Source organism: Natrix helvetica (genome assembly GCF_964273705.1).
Source record: "Natrix helvetica genome assembly, chromosome: 1".
NCBI lineage: Eukaryota > Metazoa > Chordata > Lepidosauria > Squamata > Natricidae > Natrix > Natrix helvetica.
Genome location: NC_138548.1, coordinates 301737174 through 301749410, shown reverse-complemented (window position 1 = coordinate 301749410; position 12237 = coordinate 301737174). Strand labels below are relative to the sequence as shown.

General features: G+C 42.8%; 1 protein-coding gene across 4 annotated transcripts in view; it reads left to right on the top strand.

Moving 5' to 3' along the window:
• The window catches only part of SFMBT1 (Scm like with four mbt domains 1), a 136476-nt gene that overhangs the window by 61167 nt on the left and 63072 nt on the right, over positions 1-12237 (top strand). The window lies entirely within an intron of this gene.

Sequence of the window (12237 nt, the reverse complement as noted above, 5' to 3'; positions counted from 1 at the left end):
ATGAATGTCTAGAAAGAGACGCAATGGCAAGAAGTTCCCTGCATGAAAAATTACTCTAAAGTATGGTTTAAGTATAAGAACAAGATGGCTGTAGAGTGAAAATACCCCTGAATGAGGTAGACGGAGGTTGTAAGAGGCTGTAGGATTTGAATGGAGCTGTCTGAGTAGAGTCGTGGTTTAAGAACTTAGTATCATGTCAGAGTGGATGAAGGATCAGGATAGTAAAGGGAAATGTATTGGAAGGTAGAGAAAGCAGGATTGGGTATTGCAGACTAATTCTCACCTCTTGGTCACTGCTTACAAACCAAGAAAGGTTGAGGCCATCTGAATTTTGTGTCTGACATCGTCATTTACTCAGTGGCAGTGGAGTTGGATTGGCAGTTGTTATTTGGAATACTGATGCCTTTAGATGCATTATTTCTCAGATACATAGATGTGAGTGTATATTTATGAAGTTGGACTCAAAGAATGTGTTAGGTTGATCTACACTGATTGCTGGGGCTGTCCAGCATCACCACCGAGTCTGCCCAGATAATCCAGAGTTTAACTCCTGCTAGAAAAGCTACATGCTACAGTAGATCTGCTTGTTCTTGGTTTGTTTGTTTGTTTGTCTCAGGGTGGAGTTATCTGAGAGGAGGGAATGTTACCATATTATAACTGTTGTAGTTATATCAATCCCTACTTACTAGTGAGTTGACTGGTTCCCCCAACTTCTGCATGGCAGGTGTTTTAGTTGCACAGTCTACCTAGACATCTAAAGGAAGCACTTGCCTTTAAGAGGGAACATGGGCAATTCTGGGTGAGGCTTTAGTTGCCTGCTGAAATAGGGAGGTGACAGTTGCCTTGACAGGATTATGCTTGAATGGTCTCCCAATTTGCCAATCCTGGAGTGCTGCATGATTTACTGAGATGCTCTAGGAAAATAAAGGAATAAAAGCATTATGATTGAAGATGAAGATTGCGGGAAGAGCTCATTATCAGGCTTATCATGTGACAATAAGATCAAACATCATTCTTTCTCCTCTGTTATTACATGAATAGAATGGGGGACCAGTGGTAATTTTTAAAGTGACCCAAACCTATTAGGGAAAAATGGACCAGAAAACAATTTGTTGGATGAGGTTAGGAATTCTGTAAAGTTGTGAATGAAATCATTGAGATCCACTTGGCATTGAACAATAGCTGGGTAAATTTAAAAGGTGACTGAGTTCATTTCTTGCCAGATTGTCAGAGATAAGTTTGAAGTGCTAAGCCTTAAGGAAGTAGCAGAACCCTCTGCAACATTGGCTCTGTATTTTCAACAATCCTTTGAGGTAGGCCAGGTCAGAAAACAGAACAAGGTTTTCATAAATGTTTTTTTTTTATTGTTGTATGGAATAATAGAATCTTAAAAGGCTGTCAGAGTATCCATCTACCCCATGTCAGGCAAACAGAGTTAAGGTGGAGCTATTTTCATCTTCTTTCATGCTTTTCTTTTTCCTAGAATTGAGTTGTTTACTTTCTCCTAAATGTTTTTTCATCAGTAGGAATTATGTATTCCTCTATCCCTGTAGTCTGAATTGCTACATTTCCTTGTTAGTAAAAGCCTTCAGCGAAGTAACTGGCGGTTGGGTCAGAGTGGTAGAAATTCATGATTTAGAGACTCATTCAACCAGTTTCCACCTTCTCTTTTCTTGGAAAGATTATTAAGTAAGTGGTAGAGTTGAAATTGCAAAGGGTTCTGAAGGAACATATTGTCTGTGCACATTTCATTTGGCACCAAAACTGCATTAGTGGATTATTTCTGTTGAGATGGAATAAAGGGAGCATGACTCTCTTGGTATTTCTTCATTTCTCAGCAACTTTCAGTACCATTGATGAGGGGATATTTGAATTGTCTCAGGATTGAGAGAGGAGAGTGGGAGTTTTGTAATGATTCTCCTTTGTTAAAAGGCCATCATAAGTGTGCAATATCAAGAAAGCAAGAACTATACACACTTCAGTAAGTTACCTTTCTTGCTAGTGTTGAGTAAATACTGAATCTTAGAAACTTCCAAGTGGAATTTCTGATCCCCTCATTTATACTGAGTTGATTTAGACAATCTCTGATTTGATTTCTTGTCACATAGATTGGGTTAGTTTGATGGTTTGATAAGCTTGGACTTGCTTCCTGTCTTTATGTCTTCCAACACTTTCCCAGCCTGTCCAGTCTCTCACACCCTGTTTCCAAAGAGATAGTTCCAGTTGGTGGTGGTAGGTAGGATAGATTGAATCTGAATTTTGATTTGTGTTCTACTGCGGGGCCCAGTGCACTTCCTCACTGCTATCTAACATCTACGAGATCATTCAATGACACAAATGATAAATCAACTTTAAATCCTGAACCTGAATGAAGTAGATGATGTTGGCATGGCTATTAGAACTTAACCTCAATCCCAGCAAGAAATGTCTTCTCAGTAGCTTCTGTTTTAAGGAAGCTTTTGTTTAATAACTTTTGCTTAATAAATTAAAGCTCAATCCCAGCAAGATAGAATAGTTTTTGTTTCAAAAGCCATCTTGATTTTCTCTGAAAAGAGTTGTACTTGCTTGTAGAGAAGTAGCTAGTAACTTGGGAGTCCTTATTCCAGTCTTAATGAACAGATAGTAACTGTAGTGAGGAGGGTCTTTTCACAGCTCTATCGTATACCAATTATGACATTTTCTGGAATAAAAGGCTCTCTTCAGTCACATTCTTTAGTCACTTCTTGCCTGGATATGTCCTAAAGTTCATGAACCATTTTGAATTTTAAATATTTCTGCATAAATATGAGAATGTGACTTGTTCTCCATAGAAGTCCTAAAACCAGATAAAGAGAACTCAATTAAACAAGTCAAAAATATGTTGACCACCCAAGGGACTGAATGAAAGTGATCAACAGGTGGTCGGAACAACTGTACTGATACGTACACATGCTTCATTCTATTGTACAGCTTTTAGTAGAGAATGTCTTACAGAAAGACACATGGTGAAAACACAGGGAAATCATTCATACAATACTGTAAAATACAAATTCAATACATTTACTAATCACCAAAGGTTTTAGCTTCACTCTGGTTAAGCTAGCGCACAGCATAACTGTGAAACATTCTGTCACCTCTCTTAACGAGGGTCCTGTCAGGCATTGCCTTGAAAAATCCCACACTCGTCAGCGTTAAAAATGTCATCTTTACTGTGAATCAAAGTCAAAATATTGCATTCTTTGATATTCTTCTTGAAAGAAATTCATTGCTACCAAGTCTGCATTTCACTTTTCTTGCCCTTAGTGCAGACTGGACTCAACTGGTCAAGTTATACAGTAAATTAATACCATGTGTCACGGTCCAGTTGGTCAAAATACAACTTTCAGAGTTAGTCAATATAGAGGTTGGCTTTCTATTGTGTACATATAGTGTATGTCCGGTCTATGAAAATTAGGTCAACTTAGGGAGGTGGTCAATGTAAGGAATTGATCAACTATGGAGGTTTTACTGTACTTGTTCATTTATTTACTGTCAAGTGCAAATAAACAGGGCGCTGCCTATCCAGGGCTTTGGACTGTACTCGATGGGTAGATAAAAATGCTAAATCCAATCTAAACAACTAGCTGTTTAGATAATTTCCAACTATAAACATGTTTTAGGTTTAAATCTACAGGATTACCTATTCTTAATAGTATCTGGTAAAGGCAGATAGTAGTCTAAAGGGTTTACAAAAGCAAGTCTTCTCCATTGCTGCCCCACTTCTGTGGTGCATATTTCTCCAGAAATTCAACCTTTGGTTTTCAGAAAGACATTAAAAATGGCTTTTTAAAAATTGTACTACACCTAAAGTGATGAATGTGAGATGGATGGCTTTATAAATGTGATTGACCGACCAATTGATCAGTTGATTGGTTAATTGATTGATTATATCAGTAGGCCTTGTGGGTTGATTTATTGAAATGTTATTTCTCTGATACTAGGTTTTCTTTTGGTATATTAAATGATACTTCTGGTGGTTGTTGATGTTGATCTGTGTTTTGATATGCTATTTTTAAATTTGATTTATGGATGCTAGGGATGAATGCCATACAGAGCTGTCAGCAATTGAAGTGGTCTATAAGCTCAGCAAATAAGTGATGATACAAGGAAACCCTCAGGTAAAAACTAGAATATTTCTGTTTAGGTGCACATAAACGTTTTCCCAAGGAAACACGTAGTCATAATAACCACTTCTTCACTTTCTTGTGCACCTGAGGGTTTGGTTTGTCATTACTTATCTTTGGATAATAGCTCCCTGAACTCCCTGGAGTTTGAATTTGTTTATTTCAAATAGGCAGGCCAATTTTTCAGAACTCAGTTGTCATCAGACAATTCTGTTAACTGGCTTAAGTGCTAATTGCCTTGGTCTCACAAGTTTGCAATATTTTGTATGATCTCATTGAAATTGTTCTAGGATTTCATTTGGAAATCTTGTGGAATCTCACAAGATCTAGGGTCATGATGGCGAACCTATGGCACGCCTGCCAGAGGTGGCACGCAGCGCCCTCTGTGGGCATGTGAGCTGTTGCCCCAGCTCAGCTCCGCATGCGCACATGCCTCCCACCGGTCAGCTGGTCTTCGGATCTCTGTCATCCGTGGTTGGGGGGGCGCATGTGTGGGGGCCATGCACGCATGCGGGGGGAGGGGTGAATGCACAGGACCATGTGTACGTTGCATTTGGGGGGTTCGGGTGCATGTGCTTTGGGCACTCGGTCCGGAAAAGGTTAGCCATCACAGATCTAGGGCTGGATAGCTATGCCAATGTTCATTTCTCTAGCCCTTGACTTGATAGAAATATGTGCTGATGTTAATTAGGTTACTCCGATGACCAAACTCTAGCCTGCCACAGTAACATGACTGGCAAAAGCCAAAGTCCTTACAGATTTAATGGGGATAAATTATGGAAAGTGATTGGTGTTCTGTTTTTCCACCTGCCAAATGTCACCACCTGCTGGAAAAAATGTCCACCAGTCACTTGCTTAAGGTGGGAAGAGACAGACTAGAACTGTGGTGGAAGTGAACTTTTGACAGATAGTTAGATTGACAAATTTACTCACCTGTGAAAACTTGGTCTGGTTTTGCAAATGTATATACAGATACATACATAGATATGTCCAAAGGGAGCAGATAAAGATTTAATGCAATTATGGAGGATGAGAAAGGGAAATGGAAGGGATTTTGAAGCTCATGTTGAAACAAGCTCATTCATTGGGGGGTGGGTGTAACTCTAGGGTTAAAGAAAAAACCTTTGGTGGTTATCTGAAATAATTAATGAAAATAATTGACATAGGGATGAATGATGAAATATTAGATAAAGCACTTTTAAGAGACCATACAATTTCCAGAAGCACCACCTGTATCCCATCACAAGGTTCTTCTCTCCTCCAAAAATATCACATCTGCAGAATTGCATAGTCGCTCAAAAGTGCCCTTTTGATGCAAACCAATTGACAAAGTCATTTTAAGAGTGGCTCCAGCAATATTCCAGCTGGAAAAGCTGTTCAGTGCCTAGGAGTTGACTGGCAGTTTGTCTTGGGAGTAAATCCCTCTGAACACAACATAGAGGAACTTAATTCTGACTGTTCTTGCCGGAGATACTTGTTTTATGTTTCTTCATTTGCTAATCTAGAAATCTCTGACAAATTGAAATGTTCCATAGCTCAGAAAGGAATGGAATCTGAAACAAATGAATTCATGTATATTATTGTGTCTTAAGGGATATACATAGTTTAAGAAAGAAAGACTTTCTTTAGAAATACTAACTCTAGCAAAAATGAAAACTGAAACAAATGGGAAAAGAAAAACATAGAGAGGTGAGATGAAAAGAAAGTAAATCACTCTGTAAGTCACTTTCTTTAAGTAAACCAATTCTTTCAAATCATTGAGAGGGAAAGAAATCTTTCTGGAAGGGTGATTGCCGAGATGACAAAATGAGAATTAGAAAAGAAAAGCTGGAAGGGGGAAATGCTGCACTGTGGATTGAGGGAGTGAGGAGAACTAGATACTGTTTACCAAAGCATTCCTAGATTTCAGCAACTTTGAGACCAAGACAGTATGTGTGCAGTTTCTCATTTACAAGAGGTTCTGCATGCTCTCCCAAGGTCTTTGTATATCACAATTAAAGCCAATTTCTTAAAAGAAAAGAGGCAAAAGCGGTGACAGTCCAGAAAAGAAAACGCTTGCATTTATCAGAAGCCAAGAAAACAAGAACCCACCCAACCCTTAGTTGCCAGGGATTTAAGTGAGCTGGGAAATTCCCTCCCACTTTATCCCATGCCCTTCCTGCTTTCGCGTGACCAGTTGGTCAATTTGGGTGCCTGAGTCTAGTGTACTCAAAGTGCCTCCCCAAGAAATCTGAATGTCCTGGTCCTCTAAAAGGCTGTAAAAATCTGGATTTTCCCAAAGGATTAGATCCAGATTGTTAGGAGGGGCTTATAGTGTAGAATTTGTGACTAAAGATTAGGTATGAAGTGCCTTAGTTTAGGTATTTTTATTTAGTGGTTATTGTGTTCATTAGTAATTCTCTTCATGTGCGTTTCATTATTTTGTATTGTGCGGCCCCAGAGTTATTTGCTTTAGGTAGGCAGCCATATACATACATTGCATGTCTCAAAAAGGCATGTCGTGGAAAGGAAGAGCTGATTCACATGAAGCAAGATACCATTCCCAGTGCACCAGAAGAGCTCCCTCCTGCTCATTCAGTGCCTCTTCTTCTTGCCTATGACCTGTCCATCAGGTTGTTTGACCCATTGAAGGAATGTGGGATGAAGCTTCCTGTAAGCAATTAGCTTCTTGGAGAATTTTATCAAAGGGAGTGAGAGCTGTCATTTGTAAGAAATATACACGCACTAGCGCTGTGTCAAGAAAATGCTGATCCCATTTCTTAAGCACTTTTTCCTAAGCATTGTTTCAAAAGAATGGTATATTGTGTTAATAAACAGACTAAATAACAGCACACAAGGCATTATGTGAGCAGACTCCTCTGTGGAAACCAGCTGTCCAATTTCTTGGCAATCCACCACAGACTGTCTATGATGATATAGTTCCAGGTGACCAGAGGCTAGAAAGCATGCCTTTAGCAACCTAAAGTGCTCATTGGAAGCTGGATAAATGTTTTGGAGATTAACCTGATTCCTTCAAATTAATTTCATGTCCTGTAGCTTTAAGGTGCTGGAAAAGGGGGGAAGTTTTTTCTTTGTTTTTTTCTTTGTTTTTTCTTTGTGAGGAAGTTGTCCAGTTTTTCTTTCCCGTGTGGCCAAATCATGAAGGTGTCATCAACATATCTAAGCCAGAGTTTGGATTTGTGTTCAGATGCTTGAATCTAAGCCAGATTCAAACTCTGGTTTAGATATGTTGATGACACTTTAGTGATTTGGCCACACGGGAAAGAAAAACTGGACAACTTCCTTACACATCTCAACAGCCTATACCCCAAAATACAATTCACCATGGAAATAGAAGCAAACAACCAACTTCCCTTTCTGGACATCGTAATCTACAAAAAACCCAATGGCTCCTTAGGACACACCATTTACCAGAAAAGAAACAAACACCAACCGCTACTTAAACGCACAATCCCATCACCACCCTGCACAGATCAACTCTGTAGCCAAGACCCTCATCTCCAGAACCAAACGTCTAGCTGACAAAGACCACCTGAAAACTGAATTACACACTCTCACAAATGTATTAATCTCCAACAGATTCCAAAGAAAAACAATTACCAACCTAATCCAAAGGGAGACTCCCCAAAACAACCAAGACACAGAACAGGACAATGGCATCGCCCTCCTCCCTTACATCAAAGGCACTACAGATAAAATCAGCAAAATTCTCCATAAACACAATATCAAGACACATTAAACCTACAGGACATGAAATTGATTTTGAAGGAACCAAATTAATTTCCAAAACTGAACACTTCAACAAGAGAATAATTAGGGAAGCTATCGAAATAGAGGAATACCTCCACAACATGAATAAACGTGATGATACCTCCCGCCTACCAGACATCTGGAAACCAGCCCTAGTCAACAAATGAGCCCCACCCACCACAGTTACAACATGAAACAACAATGGACACACAGCCAGCACCAATCAGCACCAATCTACCAATCATGATACAACCACACAACCAATCATTCCACTTACTGAAACAAAGCCAGCACTCCACACACCTCCACCAAGATTTATAGAAAGACAGCAGCTCCGATCACACTTTAAGCCCAAACCCCAGGCTGAAGATGGCGAGTTGGACATTGCTGAAACATTGCCAAGAAAATTTCAATCTTCACGGTGTCAAGCCGGCCTCCCTCAGCAACCAAGAAAGAAACCATTTAACTCCATTTTGCAAAATTAAGAGTACTTTTAGTGGTTATGAAAAGATAGCAGCTAAGCAAAGCAAGATCTGGTGCAAAAGCGCACGAAATCATACATATCAATATGTGGCCAAACCCCCTCGCCCTGATAACCCTCATCCCAGTGTCCAATCTGCAAATCCCTTAGGTGTCATGTGAATTCCATCTTCAAGGAGCATCATCAGGTTGGTATGCAGGACGGTTGGCTTTGACCGACACCAAGCATTAATCTCCAGCATGTGCAGTAGACGGTGAGACCAAAACTCCCTTTTTACAATCTCTCCTGTACTTAAACTTCCCCTCCCAAATACCAGTCCCCCGTCCCCGTTTCAATGGCAGCCAAAAGCAAATAGCGAAACAGGCTGACACACGGGAAAAGACTCGAATACAACAAGACCAGCATATATGTATATGTATATACGTGTGTGTGTGTGTGTGTGTGTGTGTGTGTGTGTGTGTGTGTGTAATTTATTGGCTGCTCACCTTATCTCAGGGTAACTGGGTGGCTTACAATCCAAAAAAATAAAAACCGTACAAAAATAAAAACATAAATAAAATGCTATACCGAGCCAAATATTGCAGCCCAATAAAAAAGGAGGGTGGGAGCAGGATGAAGGGCAGTTGGGATCTGGTGTTAATTGATCAACCACCTCCACTGTGATACTTCCCCTGTGCACTGCTTGGAGAGTCCAAGCATTGGTTAATTCTGTCTGACTACCCTGGACTGAATTGAAAGATCTTTAGCCATGCCTCCGCTACTGACACCTCAGATTTTTTCAATTCAGTCTAGCCCAGTGGATGTTTTTCAAGTGGTTCCTGAATTAATCCATCTTGAACTCTTCAAATTAACAGTTTCCTCCTCTTTTCTTAATAGAAAGCAGGTCTGGTGAGTGTCCTTTAATTCTCTGCCTCATAGATAAATTCACCAATGTGTCCTGGGCTCTGCTCAGGCGCACATGGTTTACCAGGTGGCAAGGCAATGTGAGAAGGTTGTAATGACACCCTCGCTATCGCACCCTTTCTAGCGCAGTCATCAGTGGTGCAGGGACCCAGCCAATACGCTATTGTTCCAGATCATTGGAGCGCAGCGGTCAGTTGTATGAGGACCCAACCACTCGCACTGTCTTCTTCACTGTGGTGAGTTATGACCTTCAATTAACCATCGCAGCAGCCATTTTGGAGTGCAGTTTGGCACGGCAGCCATTTTAAAAGGGTTTTCTTCCGCATTTTCATTGCAGCGGCCGCTTTTTCTCATTACAACTGACATGGCCATCATTTTGAACTGTGCCGCTCCCATGCTGGTCATTGGAGCAGCCCAACGGACGCTGCCTTGCCAGATCATCGCGTGGGGGTCTCTCTGTCTGGCTAGATAGCGAGCTACCCCACAGTCCAGCATAGTAGCTTTTCTGTATCTCGAGAACTACGGCAGCTGAGTTTGTGACCTCTTCCCTGACCATACTCCAGCTGTTTACGATCTGAGGGGCGCTGGGAGACAGCAGCTCGTGCCACAAGAACGCTGATTACCTGCTCCAATGCTTAGAAGCTACCACACCTCCGCCAGATCATCCAGGTGGTTAGTTGGGCTAAGACTGCCTACTGGGGATTTATTCATCATTCCCATTATGGCAGAAGCAGCTGAGAACTCAGACTACCCAGGGCCATTGACTAGCAGGGGCTTCTCTCGTCAGGCCAGCAAGGCAGCCTCAGAGGCCCTCAGAAAACATCATCTGACAGGGGGGAAAAAGGAGGCTCAGGACAGGGTGGCTCTTTGACGCCAAAAAGCGCTAGAGAAGCAGTTTGACAAGGCCCAGCGCCAATCCACGGAGGCTTCTTGGGAGGCCATGGGAGCGCCATCTGAGACAACAGACCCTGCCACTCAATCTCAGTCAGATAGCGAGGATGAAGGTCCGGAATTTTTTTCTGATGCATCCTTGGACTCTGTAGGTTCCCCTAGATCATCCATGGGGGGCAGTGCAGATTTATTTCATTGCCTGTTGGAGGCCGAGGTGGATTCCCTTCCAGTCATGCCCCTGCCACCCCAGCGTCCCTTGCCCCAGTCCACAAAATGGGCTAGGCCTGTAGAGGATCAGAGGCCTGCTTTATCCCAGGAGATGCAGGAAGTGATAGCCAAGGCCATCTCCCAGGGCATTGCAGAGGGCCTTAAATAACATTCAAAGCGTCCTCGCAAGTCTAGCTCCAGTAGGGTTACACCTCAGGAGGCGCCTTCGCTGGATAGCAAGGATTTTGCTGTAAATGAGGATGTCCTACCCGAGCAGGAATTCTATGGGGAATTCTCTGAGGGAGCCATTCCAGATAAACCTGCATTTGCCAGCCTCTTTAAGCATACCTCTTTCAAGACCTTCTTGAACAAGGCCACGGCCACCACTCATTTGGGTGTTTCTGCTCCTGATCAAACCACGACTGACCCTTCGGATCCCAGTGAAGGGATCTTTGAGGAGCCGGTGGTTCCCCAGGAAATTATACCTATTCCCAAGTCGTTCTTGAATGTGGTACAATGCCAGAGGGTCTAACCAGGTACCATGCCTAGTAATAGCGATAAGAAACTATACGGTGGATCCTACCTTGGAGGACCTCTTAAAATTTCCTCAGGTGGACCCCCCAGTGCAGGCGCTCACGTCTTCGTCAGTCCTACCTCCTGACCTAGAGGGTTTGAAGGTGAGGACAAGAGGTCGGAAAAGGCATGTCACAAGACCCATCAGGCGGTTGCCTGGGTTATAAAAACAGCCACCTCTGCCTCATTTATGTCTAGGGCATTTCTCCTCTGGCTCCGCCAGCTTTCCTCTATAAACTACTGGTGGATGATACTAAATTGAGACAGGAGTTAAGCAAGATTATGGCAGCAGTGGAATACATGGTGGACACCACCCTCAGTTCCGCTAAGTTTGCCTCTAGGGCCTTAACATGCAATGTCACCACTAGGTGGCTCCTGTGGCTACACCACTGGACTGCTGATATGTGTAGCCAGAGCGTATCCAGAATTGGTACACTGCTGCAGTTACTCTGGACCACAAGCTCCACCACCACCAAAAGCCTACCATTGAAAGCCTGCTGGAAGATCTCTGGGGCACCGAACCCAAACGAAGCAAGCTGAAACACTTATCCTAAAATCGGCTTGAACAATAAAGTTTTACCGGTATGGTCAACATGGACACGGCATCTGAATGCTTGACCCCGGCCTCAATCCCACAAGTATGCACCTCAGCTACAAGTGGGACAAAGACCACCTGAAAAGAGTTGTCTCTCCCACCAAACTGATGAAGTCTCCCTCCAATCTGAGGAGACAGAGAACCCACCAGACAGTGAAACTCCTCCAGGCTCAGAGGAGGAAAACAGCAGCGAAGACGACCCAGTGATAAGTGCAGCCAGCCGCCCCTTTGCATCAAAGCCAAGCTTGCAGTGCCCGAGATGGGGGTAGAAGGAGAGGTGGAGGCAGTCATTTACACGGGCTGCACCCAGTGCTTAATTAGCATGTCCATTGTGAGCAGTTGGGCATATGCACAAGACCCTTAGCCCATCCCATCCGTTTTGAGCAAGTCAATGGGACGTAATCGGAGGAATCCCAGCCAAGCTAATCACCGAGGTTGCAGATAGGACGCCACCATGAGCTCATCAGATTCATCTTAGTGCCAAAAATGCATGAATTGATCATCCTGGAGCTTGCATGGCTGGATAAATGCCCCCCCTAAAGTGGGAGGACAGCTAACCAAAGTTAACCATAGGTATCGGTCTGCCACCTCCGGTGAGGCCGGATAGCCTCCTAGTGACCATCGGGTCACCCAATGCAGATAATCCAGAGCCTGCCACCCCGGCAGCAGAGGCTAAACCGCCAGGCATCCAGCAA